The sequence below is a fragment of the Pseudorasbora parva genome, chromosome 14 (genome assembly GCF_024679245.1).
Source record: "Pseudorasbora parva isolate DD20220531a chromosome 14, ASM2467924v1, whole genome shotgun sequence".
NCBI lineage: Eukaryota > Metazoa > Chordata > Actinopteri > Cypriniformes > Gobionidae > Pseudorasbora > Pseudorasbora parva.
In genome coordinates, this window is record NC_090185.1 from 39,616,558 (window position 1) to 39,625,584 (window position 9,027).

Here is a 9,027-nt window from a genome sequence, read left to right on the forward strand (position 1 = left end):
ACTGACCCACACCACCACACCTGACCCTAACTTTACCCTTAAACTGACCCACACCACCACACCTGTCCCTAACTTTACCCTTAAACTGACCCACACCACCACACCTGTCCCTAACTTTACCCTTAAACTGACCCACACCACCACACCTGACCCTAACTTTACCCTTAAAACTGACCCACACCACCACACCTGACCCTAACTCTACCCTTAAACTCACACACATCACCACACCTGTCCCTAACTTTACCCTTAAACTGACCCACACCACCACACCTGTCCCTAACTTTACCCTTAAACTCACACACATCACCACACCTGTCCCTAACTTTACCCTTAAACTGACCCACACCACCACACCTGTCCCTAACTTTACCCTTAAACTGACCCACACCACCACACCTGACCCTAACTTTACCCTTAAACTGACCCACACCACCACACCTGACCCTAACTTTACCCTTAAACTGACCCACACCACCACACCTGTCCCTAACTTTACCTTAAAAACTGACCCACACCACCACACCTGTCCCTAACTTTACCCTTAAACTGACCCACACCACCACACCTGTCCCTAACTTTACCCTTAAACTGACCCACACCACCACACCTGTCCCTAACTTTACCCTTAAACTGACCCACACCACCACACCTGTCCCTAACTTTACCCTTAAACTGACCCACACCACCACAACTGTCCCTAACTTTACCCTTAAACTGACCCACACCACCACACCTGACCCTAACTTTACCCTTAAACTGACCCACACCACCACACCTGTCCCTAACTTTACCCTTAAACTGACCCACACCACCACACCTGTCCCTAACTTTACCCTTAAACTGACCCACACCACCACACCTGTCCCTAACTTTACCCTTAAACTGACCCACACCACCACACCTGTCCCTAACTTTACCCTTAAACTGACCCACCCCACCACACCTGTCTCTAACTTTACCCTTAAGCTGACCCACACCACCACACCTGTCCCTAACTTTACCCTTAAACTGTCCCATACCACCACACCTGTCCCCAACTTTACCCTTAAACTGACCCACACCACCACACCTGTCCCTAACTTTACCCTTAAAGTTACCCATACCAACACACCTGTCTCTAACTTTACCCTTAAACTTACCCATACCAACACACCTGTCTCTAACTTTACCCTTAAACTGACCCACACCACCACACCTGTCCCTAACTTTACCCTTAAACTCACCCACGCCACCACACCTGTCTCTAACTTTACCCTTAAACTGACCCACACCACCACACCTGTTTCTAACTTTACCCTTAAACTGACCCATACCACCACACCTGTCTCTAACTTTACCCTTAAACTGACCCACACCACCACACCTGTCTCTAACTTTACCCTTAAACTGACCCACACCACCACACCTGTCCGTAACTTTACCCTTAAACTGACCCACACCACCACACCTGTCCCTAACTTTACGCTTAAACTGACCAACACCACCACACCTGTCCCTAACTTTACCCTTAAACTGACCCACACCACCACACCTGTCCCTAACTTTACCCTTAAACTGACCCACACCACCACACCTGTCCCTAACTTTACCCTTAAACTGACCCACACCACAACACCTGTCCTTAAATTTACCCTTAAACTGACCCACACCACCACACCTGTCCCTAACTTTACCCTTAAACTGACCCACGCCACTACACCTGTCCCTAACTTTATGCTTAAACTCACCCACACCACCACACCTGTCCCTAACTTTACCCTTAAACTGACCCACGCCACCACACCTGTCCGTAACTTTACCCTTAAACTTACCCACACCACCACACCTGTCCCTAACTTTACCCTTAAACTGACCCACACCACCACACCTGTCCCTAACTTTACCCTTAAACTTACCCATACCACCACAACTGTCCCTAACTTTACCCTTAAACTGACCCACACCACCACACCTGTCCCTAACTTTACCTTTAAACTGACCCACACCACCACAACTGTCCCTAACTTTACCCTTAAACTGACCCACACCACCACACCTGTCCCTAACTTTACCCTTAAACTGACCCACACCACCACACCTGTCCCTAACTTTACCCTTAAACTGACCCACACCACCACACCTGTCCCTAACTTTACCCTTAAACTCACCCATGCCACCACACCTGTCTCTAACTTTACCCTTAAACTGACCCGCACCACCACACCTGTCCCCAACTTTACCCTTAAACTGACCCACACCACCACACCTGTCCCTAACTTTACCCTTAAACTGACCCACACCACCACACCTATCCCTAACTTTACCCTTAAACTGACCCACACCACCACACCTGTCCGTAACTTTACCCTTAAACTGACCCACACCACCACACCTGTCCCTAACTTTACCCTTAAACTGACCCACACCACCACACCTGTCCCTAACTTTACCCTTAAACTGACCCACACCACCACACCTGTCCCTAACTTTACCCTTAAACTGACCCACACCACCACACCTGTCCCTAACTTTACCCTTAAACTGACCCACACCACAACACCTGTCCTTAAATTTACCCTTAAATTTACCCACACCACCACACCTGTCCATAACTTTACCTTTAAACTTACCCACACCACCCCACACCTGACCCTAACTTTACCCTTAAACTGACCCACACCACCACATCTGTCCCTAACTTTACCCTTAAACTGACCCACACCACCACACCTGTCCCTAACTTAACCCTTAAACTGACCCACACCACCACACCTGTCCCTAACTCTACCCTTAAACTGACCCACACCACCACACCTGTCCCTAACTTTACCCTTAAACTCACCCACACCACCACACCTGTCCCTAACTTTACCCTTAAACTGACCCACACCACCACACCTGTCTCTAACTTTACCCTTAAACTGACCCACACCACCACACCTGTCCCTAACTTTACCCTTAAACTGACCCACACCACTACACCTGTCCCTAACTTTACCCTTAAACTTACCCACACCCCCACACCTCTCCCTAACTTTACCCTTAAACTGACCCACACCACCACACCTGTCCCTAACTTTACCCTTAAACTGACCCACACCACCACACCTGTCCCTAACTTTACCCTTAAACTGACCCACACCACCACACCTGTCCCTAACTTTACCCTTAAACTGACCCACACCACCACACCTGTCCCTAACTTTACCCTTAAACTAACCCATACCACCACACCTATCCCTAACTTTACCCTTAAACTGACCCACACCACCACACCTGCCCCTTTACTTTACCCTTAAACTGACCCACACCACCACACCTGTCCCTAACTTTACCCTTAAACTGACCCACACCACCACACCTGTCCGTAACTTTACCCTTAAACTGACCCACACCACCACACCTGTCCGTAACTTTACCCTTAAACTTACCCACACCACCACACCTGTCCCTAACTTTACCCTTAAACTGACCCGCACCACCACAACTGTCCCTAACTTTACCCTTAAACTGACCCGCACCACCACACCTGTCCCTAACTTTACCCTTAAACTGACCCACACCACCACACCTGTCCCTAACTTTACCCTTAAACTGACCCACACCACCACACCTATCCCTAACTTTACCCTTAAACTGACCCACACCACCACACCTGTCCCTAACTTTACCCTTAAACTGACCCACACCACCACACCTGTCCCTAACTTTACCCTTAAACTGACCCACACCACCACACCTGTCCCTAACTTTACCCTTAAACTAACCCATACCACCACACCTATCCCTAACTTTACCCTTAAACTGACCCACACCACCACACCTGACCCTAACTTTACCCTTAAACTGACCCACACCACCACACCTGTCCCTAACTTTACCCTTAAACTGACCCACACCACCACACCTGTCCCTAACCACCACACCTGTCCCTAACTCTACCCTTAAACTGACCCACACCACCACACCTGTCCCTAACTTTACCCTTAAACTTACCCACACAACCACACCTTTCATTAACTTTACCCTTAAACTGACCCACACCACAACACCTATCCCTAACTTTACCCTTAAACTGACCCACACCACCACACATGTCCGTAACTTTACCCTTAAACTTACCCACACCACCACAACTGTCCCTAACTTTACGCTTAAACTGACCCACACCACCACACCTGTCCCTAACTTTACCCTTAAACTGACCCACACCACCACACCTGTCCGTAACTTTACCCTTAAACTGACCCACACCACCACACCTGTCCGTAACTTTACCCTTAAACTTACCCACACCACCACACCTGTCCCTAACTTTACCCTTAAACTGACCCACACCACCACAACTGTCCCTAACTTTACCCTTAAACTGACCCGCACCACCACACCTGTCCCTAACTTTACCCTTAAACTGACCCACACCACCACACCTGTCCCTAACTTTACCCTTAAACTGACCCACACCACCACACCTGTCCCTAACTTTACCCTTAAACTGACCCACCCCACCACACCTGTCTCTAACTTTACCCTTAAGCTGACCCACACCACCACACCTGTCCCTAACTTTACCCTTAAACTGTCCCATACCACCACACCTGTCCCCAACTTTACCCTTAAACTGACCCACACCACCACACCTGTCCCTAACTTTACCCTTAAACTTACCCATACCAACACACCTGTCTCAAACTTTACCCTTAAACTTACCCATACCAACACACCTGTCTCTAACTTTACCCTTAAACTGACCCACACCACCACACCTGTCCCTAACTTTACCCTTAAACTCACCCACGCCACCACACCTGTCTCTAACTTTACCCTTAAACTGACCCACACCACCACACCTGTTTCTAACTTTACCCTTAAACTGACCCATACCACCACACCTGTCTCTAACTTTACCCTTAAACTGACCCACACCACCACACCTGTCTCTAACTTTACCCTTAAACTGACCCACACCACCACACCTGTCTCTAACTTTCCCCTTAAGCTGACCCACACCACCACACCTGTCTCTAACTTTACGCTTAAACTCACCCACACCACCACACCTGTCCCTAACTTTACCATTAAACTGACCCACACCACCACACCTGTCCCTAACTTTACACTTAAACTGACCCACACCACCACACCTGTCCCTAACTTTACGCTTAAACTGACCCACACCACCACACCTGTCCCTAACTTTACCCTTAAACTGACCCACACCACCACACCTGTCCCTAACTTTACCCTTAAACTTACCCATACCACCACACCTGACCCTGACTTTACCCTTAAACTTACCCATACCAACACACCTGTCTCTAACTTTACCCTTAAACTGACCCATACCACCACACCTGTCCCTAACTTTACCCTTAAACTGACCCACACCACCACACCTGTCCCTAACTTTACCCTTAAACTCACCCACGCCACCACACCTGTCTCTAACTTTACCCTTAAACTGACCCACACCACCACACCTGTCTCTAACTTTACCCTTAAACTGACCCACACCACCACACCTGTCCCTAACTTTACCCTTAAACTGACCCACACCACCACACCTGTCTGTAACTTTACCCTTAAACTGACCCACACCACCACACCTGTCCCTAACTTTACCCTTAAACTGACCCACACCACCACACCTGACCCTAACTTTACCCTTAAACTGACCCACACCACCACACCTGTCCCTAACTTTACCCTTAAACTGACCCACACCACCACACCTGTCCCTAACTTTACCCTTAAACTGACCCACATCACCACACCTGTCCTTAACTTTACCCTTAAACTGACCCACACCACCACACTTGTCCTTAACTTAACCCTTAAACTTACCCACACCCCCACACCTGTCCCTAACTTTACCCTTAAACTGACCCACACCACCACACTTGTCCCTAACTTTACCCTTAAACTGACCCACACCACCACACCTGTCTCTAACTTTACCCTTAAACTGACCCACACCACCACACCTTTCATTAACTTTACCCTTAAACTGACCCACACCACCACACCTGTCCCTAACTTTACCCTTAAACTGACCTACACCACCACACCTGTCTCTAACTTTACCCTTAAACTGACCCACACCACCACACTTGTCCCTAACTTTACCCTTAAACTGACCTACACCACCACACCTGTCTCTAACTTTACCCTTAAACTGACCCACACCACCACACCTGTCCCTAACTTTACCCTTAAACTGACCCACACCACCACACCTTTCATTAACTTTACCCTTAAACTTACCCACACCACCACACCTGTCCCTAATTTTACCCTGAAACTTACCCACCCCGCCACACCTGTACAAAAATTTAACCCAACCACTGGGTTAAAACTACCCATTTACCCGTCATTTTTAACCCAGCATTTTTACAGTGTTTATAATGTGGAAGTGGGCATAATCAGATGCAGCCATAGGGACATTTTCATAGCATTTCCTTGAAAAATAAACACGCAACCGTTTTCATATCCTGAGAGTGCTTTCTATAGAAAACACCAAGTGCCGGTATTTCATGGTATGTGGTCAGAGGTGTTCCACCAACCTAAACTAAACTGACACGAGGAATCATTTAGTCACACTTTTCCCTCATAATCTTCAGTATATCCCCTAAAAGGAAAGAATTTTAGTCAAGGCGCTGGTTTCCCGTATGTCTTTGCAGTGTGGGTGGTGATTCTTTGGACTTTGACTTCAGGAAAACTGGCACAGTTCCAGAAAGATAGTCTTATATCATTTATATTTCCTTGTAATTGTGTTTCATGTCTAGGGAGTCTGGGATCCCGACCTTCTCCTGTTCAGCAGATAAAAGATTCTGTCAGAAATCTTCATTAGGCAAGTCAAAAGAAAACCGTTCTCTTCTGGCTTTCTCAGACATCATCAACCTCTCTTAATCGACCGTGCTCTTGCGAATCGAACTGAGAAGAATCAAGTTCAAGGCATGTAGATGAGATCACTATAGCTTTACACTTTAAGTCCTTCACTGCCCCCGTTTTTTGTAAATATGACCATAGAAGGTGGTCTTTCATGAACCTCGAGGGTCTATGCGAACTCTTGAAGAGTGGCACATCCTTCCCAATTCAGATTTCTGGAGAACAAATACCTCCATCCCCTTCTGCCGTGGAGTCACAGTCTGTAACTATTGCTGACAGAGCGAATGGCAAGATTATCCCTCTTTTGTGTGGTCAGTCAGGGGTTTATGACGGGTGTCCAGGTGGTCAACAGCCTTGTGTTTGTTGAACTGAGAGCAGTGATGGACGCGCCGGCATTTGACCAGGGGACAGGATGGCCCTCGAGTCAGGGAATTTGTGGGTCTTGGCAAGAATTGCGGGAACGTGCGGCCCTCTAATGGAGCACAAAGACCGGATCTCTGCTCCTCCCACTGGGAATAGTGAAAAGTCACATTATGGGATCAAGATAAAATGACCTGGAGGATTTCTAGCGGTATCAAATGTACTGGGATCTGTTTTTTTTTTTTTTAAAGATAGGGGCACACCAAACCGACTCTAAAGAAACTAGCGCTGATGGAAGTCGGCTGTTTTGTTGCCTAGGGTTGGGTACCGATCTCTGTACTTTTAAGGGCACTGTCCGAATTACGGTACTACCGGGGACCGATTCACATTAAATCAATGAGTACCACATCTCGGTACCTGAGAACGCATCTGGTGATATAGACTAGTGTAGTGTCAAATAGATAAAACAGCAAAATGACTCTTTACGGATCCTGAGCGTCCTGCACGTTTGTGTGAATGAATGGCGCTGACCCACAGTTTATTTACTGAGAGTCACTTCATTAGCTTCTACCGTTTCATTTGAGATGAGCTACCATCATAAACACACTCAAAGATCTTCACGGCAACCCGTCAAAATAAAAGTTTGTTTTTTACTTGAGAGAAATATCACTGTTGTACAGTAGAGTTTAGAGACGTCTCAGTCTATTAAAAATACTAACACTAATGTAATAATTATAAACTTTCAAAACTTTATTTTTTAAGTAATACATCACAATTTTTCTTCCATGTTTTAATGTTAACAGTATAAAGCTCAGTTGTGCAGCTTTGTTTGATAAAAAAAAGTTTCGTTTCAGAGCCTGTTTCCACCTGTATTTAGTGTGGTCCGCTTGTGATCCAATCGACCGAAATGCATCTTCACACCGGCTGTAAACAGAGCCATGACCATTCTTGATCTGGGATAGGACTCTGTTTCCTGACCAATGGAAGATGTGTGGAACTCACTCTACTTAAAGGGGTGGTACCGTGGTTTTTTTCTAGGCTTGGTTGTGTTTATGGGGCGCAGTACATTTTTAAGTCTTAATACTTTTTTTTTTAAACACCGTATTTTTCTTCTATTCTCCCTTTATTCCACACCGCTGTCTCCACTGTCCTCTGAACGGCTCGTCTGCTTCCTGCTTCTATGAAGCCCATCCCTCTGAAAAACACAATGGTCTTAGATTGGTTAGATGGCCAAATGTAGTTTCCTGTATTTTTATTGGCTGAAGTGCCAAGCACAGGTTGCCAGATAGGCCACGCCCCTTCCCATTACGGGCAGAAGTCACATCTGCGGAGACTAGCGAGGGTTTATGATGTCACCAACCCTGGAAGAAGCTCGTTGTAGTCCAAACCGGCCGCTTTTGTAGGCAATAAACTGCTGTAACTTTAAAAGACAATATCTCCGTTTGCACTGAACTTTCAGCGCTGTAACTTTGCAGATACTGTTTATGCTCAAGCAGCGACATTACACACTAAATAAAGTTAAAAAGGGAAATGGCATGCAACCACCCCTTTTAAGTCTTGCTTCTGCTCCTGCTTGGTCTTTGGCTTTACCTTTAACACTCTGAGAGCACTAACAGCTCTTTAATTTCCTCCACAGTTGAGCTCATTTAGGACCATCTTGTTAAAAACTGTTGTTTGACAGTGAACCGTGTTTCCATGATTGCGTATCTATAGTGCCTACATTCCAGGAACTAGGCCGCATGAATAAAGTTTATATAAGAGATGGACATAGATAAGCTTCTATTATTGGGCATAGTC